The following is a 17,500-nucleotide window of genomic DNA, read 5'->3' as shown; positions in this document are numbered from 1 at the left end:
ATATTCTCATTATATTTTTCTTTCAGCATGGATTTTACAATTTTTTTTATTCTTCCCATAAAATCATCCAATTCTTCACAATAAAAAAATAGATGTAATAGACCTTCATCACTTTTCATGCATACCTTACACCTTGCATCTTTTTCTATCCCAATTTTACACAACCTCATTTCTGTTAAAATACCATTATGTCTTAATAAGAAATTAAAATCTTCTAAAATTGGATCCATATATTTCATTCCCACATTTTTCCAAATATCTATTTCATCTACATCATATCTTTCTTTCCAATAGCTGTTTGCCACAGGTTTAGCAAAAGCCCTTTCCCTAAAAACCAAATAAAAATCTTTTACTTTACATTCAAAAAAACACTTATTTTCACCATTTGTCTTTTTTAAATATAGCTCAGGCATGCCTTCATTCTCATCCTTTTCATTTTTTTCAATCCTTTCCACCCATCCTGTTGGTATTGCTTTCTTTAATTCATCGAACTGTTTTATCAGTGTTCCTTTTGTCACATTCCTTTCTATTTCAAAAATTGCATCCATAATTGCTTGTACTGGAAGATAACCATTTATTACTTCATATAAAATGTCTTTGACTTGTCTTACTCCTCCATCCCACCATTTCTTATAGTAAATTACATTCCCTTCATTTGTAACATTCGAGTTTAAAAACAGAGGTTGTTCTAACAGTTGCATTCTTCCTTTTGGTAAAATTAATACTTTATCTAAGAAAGATGACCAGGTTTCTAAAACTTCTTTATAAAAATTTGGTAGACCCATTAACATATATTTTTTTGTCTTCATCCACAGTGCGTTCCATCCCATGCTAAAATTACTAAATTTCTTTAAAAAATATTCCATTACATTTTTCCACATTGCCTTTCTCTTAACATCCATAAACCTTTTCACCAATTTAACTCTTAATGTTTTCATTCTTAACATTGGATCTAATAGCCCTAGTCCTCCTACATCAGTTCCACCAATAAGCGTATCATATGCAATTTTTGCTCTTCCCTTTCCCCATAAAAAATTTAAAACACTTTCTTTTATTCTTTTAAAAAACTCATAAGGCAATGGAGTTACACTCAGCACATACCAAATCTTAGAAAGCATTAAAGCATTTATCACTAATACCTTTCCCTTTAATGTTAAATTTCTTAATTTCCAAAATCTCAATCTTTGTTCCATTCCTTTTAATGCTCCCTCCCAATTAAAAACATCAGCTTTATTAAAATCCATACCCATCCAAATTCCTAAAAGTTTTATATGTTCTCCTTCTTCTTTAAAATGCATGTGCTGAGGTAATGTTTCCACATTCCCAATTCTCATACACAAGCTCTTTTCAATATTGACCTTAGCTCCAGACCCTTTACAATATTTCTCCACAATCCCCATTGCCTTAACAACACTTTGAATGTCTTCAACCAACAATGTTGTGTCATCTGCGTATTGGTAGATTGGCTCCTGTATATTACTTCCCTCTATTCTAATACCCTTTATCTCTGTATCTGCTTTTATTGCTAATCCCAAAGGTTCTGCTACTAGTGAATAAAGTAAAGCAGATAAAGGACATCCTTGCCTTATAGACCTTGTTAGTTGAAAACATTCTGATAAAAACCCATTGCATTTAATACACGTAAAAATATTAGAATAAAAGATCATAATCCACTTTCTAAAATTTTTCCCAAATCCAAATTCTTTGATAACATTTAGTAAATATCCATGCTCCACTCTATCAAAGGCTTTTTCTAAATCCAAACTTATTAAATATCCCTTCTTATTTTTTTCCTTCATATAAAACATTGTGTCTCTTATACTTTGAACAATATCTAGAATATCTTTATTTTGTATTCCATATGCCTGGGTAGTACTTATGATTTTAGGTAAAACTGTCCTTAATCTATTTGCTAACACCTTTGCTAAAATTTTGAAATCTGTATTTAGCATTGTTAAAGGCCTGTAATTCTTAAGATCATTAGGATTTCCTCTTTTTTTATAAATCATTTTAATCATTCCTATCTTCATTCTTTCACTTAACTCCTCTTTTTTAAAAATCTCATCATATACTTCTTTTAAAATTGGGACTAATATTTCTCTAAAATTCTTATAAAACTCGTTTGTTAACCCATCTATACCTGGGCTCTTTCCCAACGTTAACTGCTTTATTGCTGTGTCAATTTCCTCTTCTGTTATCTCATCATCACATAAAACCTTATCTTCCGTAGAGACCTTTACTTTTATTTGATTTAAAAAGAAATCTTCTTCTATTTTATCAACCCCTTGTCTCTTAAACATGTCTTCATAAAAATTCTTAATTACCAATAAAATCTCTTTTGTTCCTTGCTTTATGTCTCCATTTTTATCTAACATCTCCTTCATTAAATCTGCTCTTTGTCTATTTTTTTCTAAATCAAAAAAAAATTTTGTGCATCTTTCCCCCTCCACAACATATTTTGCTTTACTTCTAATGATCGCCCCCTTACATTTTTCATCTTCAATTTCCCTTAATTTTTCTCGTAAAATTAAGATTTTACCTATGTCTTCTTCATTTAGATTTTGCTCCTGTCTTTTTTCTTCTTTATCTATCTCTTTTCTTATCTCAGTTTCCTTTCTGATGTTAGCTTTTTTTAACAATTTACAAAATTGTATTGATAAACTCTTTATATCCAATTTCACGTTATCCCACCATATTCTTTTCTCTTCTGCGTAAATCTTATTTAATTTACTAACTTCTAATAGTTGTTTAATTCTTTCTTTGTAAGATTCTTCTTTTAAAATTGTTGCATTTAAGACCCACACCCCTGATCCTCTCTCCACTCTTACACAATCTAAAGTCATACATAAAAGAAAATGATCACTATACCCTACTTCCTTATAAAATACATTTTGGATATTTCCCTCCATTTCCTCCTTACATAAAACGTAATCAATTCTACTTTGTTTTATCTTATTCATTACCACTTGCACTCTTGAAAATTTTCTCTTTTTCCTATTTCTTTCCCGCCATATATCTATTAGATTACATTCCTTCATTATTTTCACCAATTCCTCTCTCCCTTTGTCTGTCTTAAAAACCATTTCACTTGCCAAATCCAATTCTGTAAAGACAGTATTGAAATCACCCATTAAAATAACATTCTGCCATGTTTTTAAATTAATATTCACTTTTTTAAAAAAATCTACTTTTCCCTTTTCTTCATTTGGTGCATGAATATTATAGATAATAAAAAACTCTTTTCCTTTTTCTATTTTCACCGCCATACTTTTTCCCACTCCATCATCCAATATTACTTGTTCTTTTTCACATACTCCTCTTTTAATTAGAACTGCAACCCCACAACCTACTTTATCATTTCCATTATTAAAATATATATTTCCATCCCATTTTGTAACACTTTCATTTTTCCAATTTGTTTCCTGCAACACAATGACATCGGTATTTTTACATAAAACCTTCATCTTTTCAAATTTCTCCATATTCAGCAAACCCCTAGCATTCCATGACACAATTTTTAAAAACATAAAAAAACATACATTGAAAAATAAATCACAAAAACCAAACATTTTTTTTCTATTCTCCCTCCTCCTCCTCCATTAATGCTTGAAATCTATTTTCCCATAAAGTTTTTTCTTTACTCTGTTCTTTTTTTTTCTCAAGTCTCTTCTTCTTAGCAACTTCTAGATTTGGTATTACCTTAGTGATCCGTCTTCTTATAGTCTCTCTTCTATCCATTCTGAAGTCCATTTTCTCCCCTTCTTTCTTCTCCTCAGTTCTCTCTTTCTTTTCTTCCTCGTTACCTTTTGCATGTTGTTCCTCCATTTCTTCCAGTGCTCCTTGTGATATATTCAGTGGTGTCCATATTCCTTCGTCCATTGCTGCTTCTTGTCCATCCTCTTCCATCTCCTGATTCTTCTCATTGGTCTTTTTATTCCCTTCATTTTCTTTTGCAGTCTCTCCAGCATTTCCAAGTTCCGTCTCTTCCACCATTTGCCCACCCACATCTTCCAAATCTGTATTTTGCGTTCCATCCAAATCTGCTATCCAACACTCACATCTTGCCATCACTTTTCTGCACTCCGGGCACTTCACCGCATCACAGTCCCTTGCGAAATGCCCCTGTTCATCGCACTGATAGCACTTGAACTCTGGGCAGTTTTTGAACACGTGTCCAGGATTCATGCACAATCGACAGGTTTTAACCTGCCGATCATGCATAATCCGGAAGTACTGCGATCCTTCCTCCGTGTCAAATTTTGTGCTGTATGGCAAGGATATGACTTCTTTTGGGAATTTCACCCTTAGGTACCTTGTACCGTCTGCTATATCGGTGCCCGGATACATTCTTCTTTTGATTTCAGATGCAGGTGTCACTCCCCAATTATGTAATTTTTCCAAAATATCAGAATCAGCAATGTAGGCGGGCAAATGTATGAAAGAAACAACATACTCTCTTGTTTGTAATTTCCTTATCTCACACAGTTTTCCTTTTATCATCAAAAAATCCTCCAAGTCCTCGCATACATCCGTATTCGTCAGTGTGATTTCATACTCCTTTCCATGTCTGGGTCTCACTGCCAGTATCTTCCCCCCTCCAACTTTTCCGTTCACTGCTTTAATTATATCTTCAGCCCTCGCATCTCTCAGTTCTGTCAAATCCACTATCACTGTAGCCTCTTTCGAGTAAATCCTCTTATTATAATCCATACGTAGATGTCCAACTTGTTGTCCTTTATCCATTCCTTTGTTCAGTAACTCTCGTCTTTCTCCTGTCATATCCGTACCGTTAGCTGGTAATCCATCCATTGTAAAAAGTGCGTGAAGAGAAAAAAAAAAACTACTCCCCAGACAGCAAACTGCTGCTGGGAAGTGTGAAAACTAACAAAAACTCACTCAAAAATAAAAAATCTTAATTAACAAAACCCACTAAACAAAACAAAAAATAAGGTGAGCCTCTCTCACCAACTGCTTCCTAATGCTGCCACGTCACTTCCTGAACTGCTCAGTAGCGCCCTCAGGTGGCGGTATGGCCATAAGCGAGGGCTGCTCCAAAAAGTGGGCTATTTAAAGATCAGCCTCCGTAAAAGCCAGCATATTATATAAATAGTGAAGAAAAGGCAAAAGCTTACAGCACCTGGTATTCCCAGGCGGTCTCCCATAAAAGTGTAACAATCGGCCTTATCAGCCGAGTTACAAGACTAAAATGGGGTCCGATTTAACTGTGAGAGATGACTAGTGGTTAAAAGAATGAGACATAAAAGAAAATTGGTTTAAATAGATTTGGTGTATTTACAAGGTTCACATAAAAGACTTTAAAACAACACGATAAAACTAGGTAAACTCTGTTAAAAGAATACAGTTCATTTGTCCATACCCTAAAAACAGGTAAACTCTGTTAAAAGAATACAGTTCATTTGTCCATACCCTAAAAACAGTCCAAGAACCCCAGTGTGTTGATAAGTCCAATGTGAGTGTCCACCAGTGTATATACAATCCACAGAAAGTGTAATCCAAAGTTTGCAGGTGGTGAATGGAAAGGTGAGCTCTAAAATTAGCAACTCCTCAATCCAACAGTTTGGTGACTGTCCTTTGTTTGTCATGCTGCTCTCTTATACAGTTGTACTTCCTGCTTCCTGTCATGTGTCTAGTCACATGACAGGCCAACCATCCATTTATTAAAGACACATACACTTAAAATGTTAAGAGTAATAAAATGGCCTAAAAAACATGTAAAACACTTAAAACTCTATAATACATGTAAATGATTGTAATAAATAGAGCGGTAAAACACGTCTTTCTAAAAGCCAGCATATTATATAAATAGTGAAGAAAAGGCAAAAGCTTACAGCACGTGGTATTCCCAGGCGGTCTCCCATCCAAGTACTAACCAGGCCCAACGCTGCTTAGCTTCCGAGATCAGACGAGATCGGGCGCTCTCTTTTTTTTTTTTTTTTTATTTTTTTTTTTTTTATTATCAAAAGTTTGAAAATTTTACATTTCACAAACTATATCATTACAATCCCTAACATGTTATATTAAGTACATGGATAACTGCTCAAAAATTTACATACATTTTCTTTTCATCATCCACATTTATGAGATTACAGTCCGTTAAATAAGCTTTTTCAAACACCTCTTTATCCAAATATTTCCACATAAGATAAACATTTTTCCTCAGTACATTTTTGAACATTGTACAGATATCTACATTTTTCCCTTCATAGAACGCTAAGTTCCTCTTTGCCCATATTGCGTATCTTGCATGGCTCAGTACATAATTGCAGAGATTTACTTTCTTATTTTTATAGTCTACACAATCTCCAAATAAAAACAGTTTCTTCCATTCATCTTGTTTAACATTCTTCCTCCAGTTTTCTTTGATTAGTTCTTTTAGCTTTTCATGAAAACCCTCAAGTTCTCTGCACTCTAAAAAAACATGCATCAACGTTTCTGGAACAGATCTACACACATCACAATCCCTATTTATGTTCTTATTTATCTGGTGAAGGACTAATTTCGTGTAGATTCTGTTGTGTCTTAATTTAAAATCCAGGTTTTCACATTCTATTCCATTGTATTTTACACAAAGATTTTCCCAAATTTCCTTAACCTTTAAGCCAGGAAGCACTTTAGGCCACACATTTTCTGATGCCGGTAATTTGATCTCTTTCTTCAAAATAAATTTGTACATCATATTAGTAGATACTTCCTCTAGCAGTCTTTTCCCATCACCTCCATCAAAAAACAAATCAGGCAATCCCCATTCCCCAGGTTTAACAGTTTCATTTTCAATTCTCTCTATTCTTTTCCATGCTTTGGGCAGACTTGTCTTAATATTTTCACACATCGAGTCCACCTTTGACATTTCGATTTCATCATCCCACTCCGAAACACAATCATATATGGCTCTGTTAGGTAAGAACCCTCTTACATATTCATATGCTATATCTTTAACTTGTCTCACTCCAGCTTTCATATACAGTTTGTCATAAATCACTCTCTCTTTCATTCTAATTTTTGGATTTAAAAATATTGGTTGTTTTAAAATTTGATTTATGTTTTCACACTCATACTGTATATTTCCTATGACCTCTGCCCACACGCTAAGCACTTCCTGATAAAACAGTGATATTTTGTCATACATCGGCTTTTTCAATCCCATAAAAAGCCCTTCTTCCCCACATCCACTACATTTGTCCAGTACATCCTTCATATAACCTTTCCATCCACAATCCATTTTATCATATAAATACTTCTTCATCGTTTTTACCCTTATGGCCTTCTTTTTAACTTCTAGGTCAATCAATCCTAATCCTCCTTCTTTATAACTTGCAATTAATGTTTTCCTTGCTATTTTAACTCCTTTCCCTCCCCATATAAAATCATTTGTTATCTCAGTCATCTCGTTAATTACCCATTGTGGTAAATCAACTGCGCCTAAAATATAGTTGCATTTGGAGAGCAACAAAGAGTTCACAACCGTAACTTTCCCTCTTAACATTAGTTCTCTTAATTTCCAGAATTGGAGTACTTGCTTTATTTTATTTAAAATCCCCGTCCATGTGGCATCCCTTGCACCCTTTGTATTCTCTCCAATTTGAACTCCTAAAATATTAACATAATCTTTAGCAATTTTAAAAGGGATGTCACACCCTCTCAAGTCCACACTTCCTATACTCATTATTTCTGATTTTTCAATGTTTATTTTTGCCCCCGATGCTTTCCCATACATTTCAATGTGCTTCATTATATTTTTTATACTTTCTACATCTTTAATCGGAAAATGTTGTATCGTCCGCGTATTGGTGTATTACGCTCTCACCACTATTTGGTATTTGGATACCCTTTATCTTTTTGTCCGCTCTAACCCTTATGGCTAGTGGTTCAACCGATATTGCATATAATAAAGCAGACATCGGACATCCTTGTCTCACTGACCTTTCAAGTGGAAAAGGGTCTGTCAAAACCCCATTTACTTTAACACAACTTTCCGCTTTACTGTATAGCAGATTGATCCATTCCAGTATTCTTTTCCCGAAACCAAATTTCCTCATTGTTTGCTCCAGGTAAGCATGTTCCACTCTATCAAAAGCCTTATTTAAATCAATACATAAAATTATTCCACCTTCTTGATCCTCCCTCATACTTCCCACCACATCTCTTATTGTGCAAATTGTATCCGTTATATCTCTTCCTGGGATACTATAAGCTTGATTTGGCGCAATTATGGTCCCTATGACCATTTTGAGTCTATTTGCTAAAATTTTTGTTAAAATTTTATACTCTGTATTTAATAAGCTTAGAGGTCTGTAGTTTTCTAATTTAAGTGGACTGCCCTTATTTTTAAAAAGAATCGTTATCATCCCCTTACTCATAGATTTTGGCACTTCCTTTTTTTCCTCCATCTCCTTAAACAATTTTAACAATATCGGTGACAAAATTTTAACAAAGATCTTATAAAATTCGTGTATTAATCCATCTGCCCCTGGGCTTTTATTTGGCTTTGTCTGTTTAATTGCTTCTTCTACTTCTTCTAGAGTTATGTCTCCCTCACACAACTCCCTATCTTCATCGCTAAGGCTTATATTTACATTACTTAAAACTCTATCTATATCTTCTTGTTTTATGTTCTCTTTTTTATATAAATTTCTATAGAACCTATCTACCCTTTCTAATATTTCTACATAGTCTGTAACTTTCCCCCCATCTTCGTCTTCCAATTCCCTAATGAATTTCTTACCTTGTTTTTTCTTCTCTAAATTCAAAAAAAATTTTGTACATCTTTCCCCATCTAAAACATATTGTGCCCTGCTCCTTATTTTTGCACCTTTACATTTTTCTTTTTCAAACACCTCTATTTCTGCTTTTATCTGACAATATAGTTCTTTAGTATATTCAGGATTATTTTCAATTTTCCCAACTTCTTCTTCCAATAATTTGTGCATAGTATCCACTTTGCATTTTTCCATATGATTTCTCTGTTTCGAGTATCTAATACTCAACCTTTTAATTTTCTTTTTTAATCTACCCCACCATTCACATATATTTTCTTCATATAAGGAGTTTTCCATTTCGTATTTAATACACTTCTCTATACTTTTTCTATACGCATCTTCCTTTAATAACGCAGAATTTAGACACGACGTACCACCCCCTTTTTCTTCAAAGTTTCCCCCTAATTTCACTGTCATTACTGCATGATCACTTATACCTGTGAAGTTATAACTCACCTTCTTTATATGTTGTAAAATATCTCTTTTGACCAAACATAAATCTATTCTACTTTGTTTAAGGTCCCCCATTACCATTTGCCTTCTTGAAAATTCTCTCTTGTAAGGGTTTTCCTCTCTCCAGGCATCTGCCATATCCTTACTCTGCATTAACATTTTTAAACATTTTCTAGAAGGATCCTCTCTGTATACCATATTATTAGCTATGTCTAGTCTTGTACATTTGACATTAAAATCTCCCACCACTATACAATTCTCAATACATAAAGGTTTAAGCATCATAAAAACCTCTTTTCTTTCATTTTCCACGTTTGGAGCATACATATTAACTAATCTATATTTATCTTTTTGAAGTGTAAAATCTATTCCTAATATCCTCCCTTTACCATCATTTTGTATTTGTTTTATATTATACATCCTCCCAACTCTAATCAAAATTGCTACTCCACGGGCTTTTTGGGTGCCGTGGTTTACATATATCTCCTCATCCCAGACCTTTTTAACCCCTTCCATTAAATCATCTGTCCAATTTGTCTCCTGTAGACATATTACTTGAGCATTAAGCCCACTTATCACCCGTTTAAATTTGTCCATATCCCTCAGGCCATTACAATTCAAACAAGCAATGCTCAATACTTCATCCATAAGAAAAATAAAAAAAAAATAATAGCATAAACATTTATGTATCTCATTAACAGATATTGCGTCTTACTTTTTGGCGCTGCCTCCTCCACCCTTTTCCATTTTCCTCTTAAGTTGCTTAGAAACAGCTTAATTTTTCCCAGTTTCGTCCATAAGGTTTATCAAAGTAACGTTAGTCTCTTGTACAGTCATCCCTTCTTCTTCTTCCTCGTCTCCTTTTCCTTCTTGTATTCTCGTCGATACTCCTGCTTTTCCCACTCCCATATCTCGTTGATTTTTGCTATCATCTCTTTTATTTCTCCCATCACCGTCGGTTGTCATTTCATTGTCCATCCCTCCGCTTACGTTAGTATGCCTCCTGGTGCTTTTCCCAGACCATCCTGCCTCCATTATGTTATCCAGCTCACTCCATTCCTCGCCTCCTTCTTCACCACTTGATTGTTGGGTCTCTTCCATTTCACCATACAGGTCTACTGTGTCCCCCGTCTCTTCTTTGTTGTCGTCCTCTTGTGCTGCGTTGCATACACACAATTCATTTATTTTCCAACACACAGTGCAGCTCCCTTCGCTGCATTCCCGTGCATAGTGTCCTTGCCCGCCACACTTATAACATTTGAAGTTTGGGCAGTCTTTAACAATATGTCCTGGCTGTATGCACAGGCGACATACCTTCACCTGTCTGTCGTGTATCACCCGAAAGTGCTCGGTTCCTCCCACTATCTCGAACTTCGTTGAATATGGGAGTGATTTTACCTTTTCAGTAAACTTGACCTTTAGGAACCTTGTCCCGTCAGCGATTCCAGTCCCTGGCCACATTCTCCTTTTCACCGTAGAAGCCGCTGTCACTCCCCAGTCTGTTAATTTCTTTATTATTTCCTCATCAGTTATGTAGGTTGGCAGGTTCAGGAAAGAGACCACAGTCTCGCTGTTATTGATCTCCTTCACCAATATACTCCCGTTTCTAATTTTTATTCCATCTAATAACTTCTTTTTCCCTTTCTCCTCCTGCATGGTCAGTTCATATTCCCTTGGATTCTTGTATCTACAGCCAATGACCTCACCGCACTCTTCTTTTACTTTCCGCAATAATTCCATCATCGTAATTCTTTCATTTCCAACTATTTCTACCAGCACAGTTAATTTCTTCTCATAACTCCGACCTGTTGCTACATTTCCATCCTCCATTCTCCATGCCGAAACATTGTCTTTCTCCTTATTAGTTTCCATCTTGTCCGTAGCACACGCACCGGGTAACCCCACTCCCAGTAGCACCCCAAACAGCAAAACGCTGTTTGGGGAGAAGTCTTACACCTCCTTATAAACTCCTCAGTTTGCCTCCCAAATTTAAAACCAGAAAAAAAAATGAACAAAAATATTCCTTCAACCAAACTTTCCTTCTGATTTCAGCACTGAATTAACTCACTTCCTGGATCGTACCACTATCTTTCTTTATACTTCTTTACAATGTTTCTTAAAACATTAAAAAACTCTTTCTTTTCCTTATCTTCCACTGGTGCATGTACATTTACTAAAATCAAATCTCTTCCTTCATATTTTGTCTCAACTACCAAACATTTCCCCATCTTGTCCTTATACACACTTTTACTCACTTTAAAAACATCGTCCTTCATTAAAAAAGCCACACCTCTCCCAGCCCGCCCATCTCCATTATTATATAAAATACCTCCATCCCATCTCTTTTTATAATCATTCATCACATTTTCTCTCCAGTTTGTTTCTTGTAATGCAACAATGTCTTCCCTTTTACATTTTTCTTTTACTTTTTCAAACTTCCTCATGTCCATCAGACCCCTTGCATTAAAAGCAACACAACTTAAAACCATTAAAAGTAAATAAAAAAAATACATAAAAATCATTATTCATCATTTTCTCCCTCCAGGACCCTTAGCACATCAAATCTGTTAGTCTCTGTCATAATCTTTTTTCTTGCACTTTCCAAATTTGGTTTTACCTTCATTGCTCTCCTTCTTATTTGTCCTTTCCCTCCTCTGTCTTTGTCCATTTTGTCCATCTTTATTCCCTCTTCATTATCCGTTTCTTTAACTTGATCCAACCTTCCTTGTCCATCTCTCTCCACATCACCCAGAAAAGTATTAAAACTGTCCGACATCTCCATCTCTGTCCATTGAGTGTCCTGCTCCACTGTTTGTTCGTTATTATTAATGTTGTCTTCTCTTCTTTCTCCTTCCTCTCTGCAGCTCGGTCCTCCTTCCGTTTCTTTTTGTTGTAGTCCTTCCTCCTCGTTGTTTCCTTCATGCACCTGTCTGCCCACCTGTTCTTCCCTTCCTCCTTCCTCTCCCTCCATCCAACATTCACATTTATTTAAAACTTCCTGACACCCCGGGCACCTGACAGCATTGCAATCTCGTGCAAAATGTCCCCTCTCCTCACATTTGTAGCACACAAAATTTGGGCATTCTATTAGCAGGTGATCCGGGCTCATGCACAGCCTACAGGTCTTCACCTGATGGCTGTGCATCACCCGGAAGTACTGCGGCCCTTCGGCTGTTTCTAGCCGTGTGCTATATGGCAACGATGCCACTTGCTTGGGGAACCTCACCTTAAGGAACCTTGTTCCATCTTCAATGTCGGTGCCCGGGTAGCGTCTTCTTTTAATTTTGGTAATGGGATCAACTCCCCATCCCTCCAATTTTCCTAAAATTTCTTTGTCATCCAGGTAGACAGGCAGGTGCATGAAGGAAACAACATAATCCCTGTTTTGTAGATTTTTTACTTCACAGTCCACTCCTTTTATTCTTAGTCCATCAATTAGTTTTTCACACGTTTCTTCTTTTTCCATTGTCAGTTCGTATTCTTTCCCTTGTCTTGGTCTTAGTGCTAAAATTTTGCCATGTCCACATTGTTCCGTTACAGCTTTAATAATGTCCTCCGCTCTCACCCCAATCACATTCTCCACATTCACAATCACTGTAGCTTCCTTTAAATATTGTCGCTCAACAAACTTTTCTCTTACTTCCTGTTTTTTTCCATTTGTAGCTCGTGGTCGTTTATCCAGTCCAATGTCGTTTGCCGTGCGTGTTCCTCCTGCCAGTCCAGTCTCGTTTGCCGTGCATGTTCCTCCAGCCAGTCCAGTGTCCATTGCCGTGCGTGTTCCTCCTGCCAGTCCAGTGTCGTTTGCCATCCGTCTCTCTCCAGCCAGTTCTGTTTCGTAATCTATTAATCCGTCCGTTTTTTTTAAAGAAAAATAAGTTAAGAAAAAAAAAAGGTTTAACCACCCTCCAGCCAGCAAAAATGCTGCTGTTAGGTGGTTTTATAACTGAAAAAAACACAAAAAAACTAACTTAAAGTAAAACCACTCACAAAACAAACAAAAAAAATCAAACACAAAATGGAGGAGAGCCTTCCTCTCCCAACTGCTGCCAACCACTTCCTGTTGCTCTCTAGCGCTCTCAGGTGGCGGTATGGCCATAAGCGAGGGCTGCTCCAAAAAGTGGGCTATTTAAAGATCAGCCTCCGTAAAAGCCAGCATATTATATAAATAGTGAAGAAAAGGCAAAAGCTTACAGCACCTGGTATTCCCAGGCGGTCTCCCATCCAAGTACTAACCAGGCCCGACGCTGCTTAGCTTCCGAGATCAGACGAGATCGGGCGCTCTCAGCGCGGTATGGCCATAAGCGAGGGCTGCTCCAAAAAGTGGGCTATTTAAAGATCAGCCTCCGTAAAAGCCAGCATATTATATAAATAGTGAAGAAAAGGCAAAAGCTTACAGCACCTGGTATTCCCAGGCGGTCTCCCATCCAAGTACTAACCAGGCCCGACGCTGCTTAGCTTCCGAGATCAGACGAGATCGGGCGCTCTCAGCGCGGTATGGCCATAAGCGAGGGCTGCTCCAAAAAGTGGGCTATTTAAAGATCAGCCTCCGTAAAAGCCAGCATATTATATAAATAGTGAAGAAAAGGCAAAAGCTTACAGCACCTGGAATTCCCAGGCTGTCTCCCATCCAAGTACTAACCAGGCTCGACGCTGCTTAGCTTCCGAGATCAGACAAGATCGGGCGCTCTCAGCGCGGTATGGTCATAAGGGAGGGCTGCTCCAAAAAGTGGGCTATTTAAAGATCAGCCTCCGTAAAAGCCAGCATATTATATAAATAGTGAAGAAAAGGCAAAAGCTTACAGCACCTGGTATTCCCAGGCGGTCTCCCATAAAAGTGTAACAATCGACCTTATCAGCCGAGTTACAAGACTAAAATGGGGTCAGATTTAACTGTGAGAGATGACTAGTGGTTAAAAGAATGAGACATAAAAGAAAATTGGTTTAAATAGATTTGGTGTATTTACAAGGTTCACATAAAAGACTTTAAAACAACACGATAAAACTAGGTAAACTCTGTTAAAAGAATACAGTTCATTTGTCCATACCCTAAAAACAGGTAAACTCTGTTAAAAGAATACAGTTCATTTGTCCATACCCTAAAAACAGTCCAAGAACCCCAGTGTGTTGATAAGTCCAATGTGAGTGTCCACCAGTGTATATACAATCCACAGAAAGTGTAATCCAAAGTTTGCAGGTGGTGAATGGAAAGGTGAGCTCTAAAATTAGCAACTCCTCAATCCAACAGTTTGGTGACTGTCCTTTGTTTGTCATGCTGCTCTCTTATACAGTTGTACTTCCTGCTTCCTGTCATGTGTCTAGTCACATGACAGGCCAACCATCCATTTATTAAAGACACATACACTTAAAATGTTAAGAGTAATAAAATGGCCTAAAAAACATGTAAAACACTTAAAACTCTATAATACATGTAAATGATTGTAATAAATAGAGCGGTAAAACACGTCTTTCTAAAAGCCAGCATATTATATAAATAGTGAAGAAAAGACAAAAGCTTACAGCACCTGGTATTCCCAGGCGGTCTCCCATCCAAGTACTAACCAGGCCCGACGCTGCTTAGCTTCCGAGATCAGACGAGATCGGGCGCTCTCAGCGCGGTATGGCCATAAGCGAGGGCTGCTCCAAAAAGTGGGCTATTTAAAGATCAGCCTCCGTAAAAGCCAGCATATTATATAAATAGTGAAGAAAAGGCAAAAGCTTACAGCACCTGGTATTCCCAGGCGGTCTCCCATCCAAGTACTAACCAGGCCCGACGCTGCTTAGCTTCCGAGATCAGACGAGATCGGGCGCTCTCAGCGCGGTATGGCCATAAGCGAGGGCTGCTCCAAAAAGTGGGCTATTTAAAGATCAGCCTCCGTAAAAGCCAGCATATTATATAAATACTGAAGAAAAGGCAAAAGCTTACAGCACCTGGTATTCCCAGGCGGTCTCCCATAAAAGTGTAACAATCGGCCTTATCAGCCGAGTTACAAGACTAAAATGGGGTCAGATTTAACTGTGAGAGATGACTAGTGGTTAAAAGAATGAGACATAAAAGAAAATTGGTTTAAATAGATTTGGTGTATTTACAAGGTTCACATAAAAGACTTTAGAACAACACGATAAAACTAGGTAAACTCTGTTAAAAGAATACAGTTCATTTGTCCATACCCTAAAAACAGGTAAACTCTGTTAAAAGAATACAGTTCATTTGTCCATACCCTAAAAACAGTCCAAGAACCCCAGTGTGTTGATAAGTCCAATGTGAGTGTCCACCAGTGTATATACAATCCACAGAAAGTGTAATCCAAAGTTTGCAGGTGGTGAATGGAAAGGTTAGCTCTAAAATTAGCAACTCCTCAATCCAACAGTTTGGTGACTGTCCTTTGTTTGTCATGCTGCTCTCTTATACAGTTGTACTTCCTGCTTCCTGTCATGTGTCTAGCCACAGGACAGGCCAACCATCCATTTATTAAAGACACATACACTTAAAATGTTAAGAGTAATAAAATGGCCTAAAAAACATGTAAAACACTTAAAACTCTATAATACATGTAAATGATTGTAATAAATAGAGCGGTAAAACACGTCTTTCTAAAAGCCAGCATATTATATAAATAGTGAAGAAAAGGCAAAAGCTTACAGCACCTGGTATTCCCAGGCGGTCTCCCATAAAAGTGTAACAATCGGCCTTATCAGCCGAGTTACAAGACTAAAATGGGGTCAGATTTAACTGTGAGAGATGACTAGTGGTTAAAAGAATGAGACATAAAAGAAAATTGGTTTAAATAGATTTGGTGTATTTACAAGGTTCACATAAAAGACTTTAAAACAACACGATAAAACTAGGTAAACTCTATTAAAAGAATACAGTTCATTTGTCCATACCCTAAAAACAGGTAAACTCTGTTAAAAGAATACAGTTCATTTGTCCATACCCTAAAAACAGTCCAAGAACCCCAGTGTGTTGATAAGTCCAATGTGAGTGTCCACCAGTGTATATACAATCCACAGAAAGTGTAATCCAAAGTTTGCAGGTGGTGAATGGAAAGGTGAGTTCTAAAATTAGCAACTCCTCAATCCAACAGTTTGGTGACTGTCCTTTGTTTGTCATGCTGCTCTCTTATACAGTTGTACTTCCTGCTTCCTGTCATGTGTCTAGTCACATGACAGGCCAACCATCCATTTATTAAAGACACATACACTTAAAATGTTAAGAGTAATAAAATGGCCTAAAAAACATGTAAAACACTTAAAACTCTATAATACATGTAAATGATTGTAATAAATAGAGCGGTAAAACACGTCTTTCTAAAAGCCAGCATATTATATAAATAGTGAAGAAAAGGCAAAAGCTTACAGCACCTGGTATTCCCAGGCGGTCTCCCATCCAAGTACTAACCAGGCCCGACGCTGCTTAGCTTCCGAGATCAGACGAGATCGGGCGCTCTCAGCGCGGTATGGCCATAAGCGAGGGCTGCTCCAAAAAGTGGGCTATTTAAAGATCAGCCTCCGTAAAAGCCAGCATATTATATAAATAGTGAAGAAAAGGCAAAAGCTTACAGCACCTGGTATTCCCAGGCGGTCTCCCATCCAAGTACTAACCAGGCCCGACGCTGCTTAGCTTCCGAGATCAGACGAGATCGGGCGCTCTCAACGCGGTATGGCCATAAGCGAGGGCTGCTCCAAAAAGTGGGCTATTTAAAGATCAGCCTCCGTAAAAGCCAGCATATTATATAAATACTGAAGAAAAGGCAAAAGCTTACAGCACCTGGTATTCCCAGGCGGTCTCCCATAAAAGTGTAACAATCGGCCTTATCAGCCGAGTTACAAGACTAAAATGGGGTCAGATTTAACTGTGAGAGATGACTAGTGGTTAAAAGAATGAGACATAAAAGAAAATTGGTTTAAATAGATTTGGTGTATTTACAAGGTTCACATAAAAGACTTTAGAACAACACGATAAAACTAGGTAAACTCTGTTAAAAGAATACAGTTCATTTGTCCATACCCTAAAAACAGGTAAACTCTGTTAAAAGAATACAGTTCATTTGTCCATACCCTAAAAACAGTCCAAGAACCCCAGTGTGTTGATAAGTCCAATGTGAGTGTCCACCAGTGTATATACAATCCACAGAAAGTGTAATCCAAAGTTTGCAGGTGGTGAATGGAAAGGTTAGCTCTAAAATTAGCAACTCCTCAATCCAACAGTTTGGTGACTGTCCTTTGTTTGTCATGCTGCTCTCTTATACAGTTGTACTTCCTGCTTCCTG

At 37.1% G+C, this 17,500-nt stretch overlaps 6 non-coding genes and 1 pseudogene across 6 annotated transcripts; all 7 read right to left on the bottom strand.

Annotated features, from left to right (window-relative positions):
* Nucleotides 1–13,414: 13,414 nt before the first annotated feature.
* LOC141293173 (5S ribosomal RNA) lies at nucleotides 13,415–13,533 on the bottom strand. Its single transcript, XR_012340657.1, has one exon. It is a non-coding gene; the product is annotated as a 5S ribosomal RNA (ribosomal RNA).
* Nucleotides 13,534–13,617: 84 nt separating this feature from the next.
* On the bottom strand, nucleotides 13,618–13,736 carry LOC141293166 (5S ribosomal RNA). The gene has a single exon (XR_012340656.1). It is a non-coding gene; the product is annotated as a 5S ribosomal RNA (ribosomal RNA).
* An 84-nt stretch (nucleotides 13,737–13,820) lies between these two features.
* On the bottom strand, nucleotides 13,821–13,939 carry LOC141346503 (5S ribosomal RNA; annotated as a pseudogene).
* An 801-nt stretch (nucleotides 13,940–14,740) lies between these two features.
* LOC141293151 (5S ribosomal RNA) lies at nucleotides 14,741–14,859 on the bottom strand. The gene has a single exon (XR_012340652.1). It is a non-coding gene; the product is annotated as a 5S ribosomal RNA (ribosomal RNA).
* Nucleotides 14,860–14,943: 84 nt separating this feature from the next.
* LOC141293149 (5S ribosomal RNA) lies at nucleotides 14,944–15,062 on the bottom strand. Its single transcript, XR_012340651.1, has one exon. It is a non-coding gene; the product is annotated as a 5S ribosomal RNA (ribosomal RNA).
* A 1,518-nt stretch (nucleotides 15,063–16,580) lies between these two features.
* On the bottom strand, nucleotides 16,581–16,699 carry LOC141293144 (5S ribosomal RNA). The gene has a single exon (XR_012340650.1). It is a non-coding gene; the product is annotated as a 5S ribosomal RNA (ribosomal RNA).
* An 84-nt stretch (nucleotides 16,700–16,783) lies between these two features.
* On the bottom strand, nucleotides 16,784–16,902 carry LOC141296617 (5S ribosomal RNA). The gene has a single exon (XR_012341286.1). It is a non-coding gene; the product is annotated as a 5S ribosomal RNA (ribosomal RNA).
* Nucleotides 16,903–17,500: the final 598 nt, after the last annotated feature.

Source organism: Garra rufa, chromosome 1, assembly GCF_049309525.1.
Source record: "Garra rufa chromosome 1, GarRuf1.0, whole genome shotgun sequence".
NCBI classification, from domain to species: Eukaryota; Metazoa; Chordata; class Actinopteri; order Cypriniformes; family Cyprinidae; genus Garra; species Garra rufa.
This window is presented reverse-complemented; position numbering and strand designations above follow the sequence as displayed.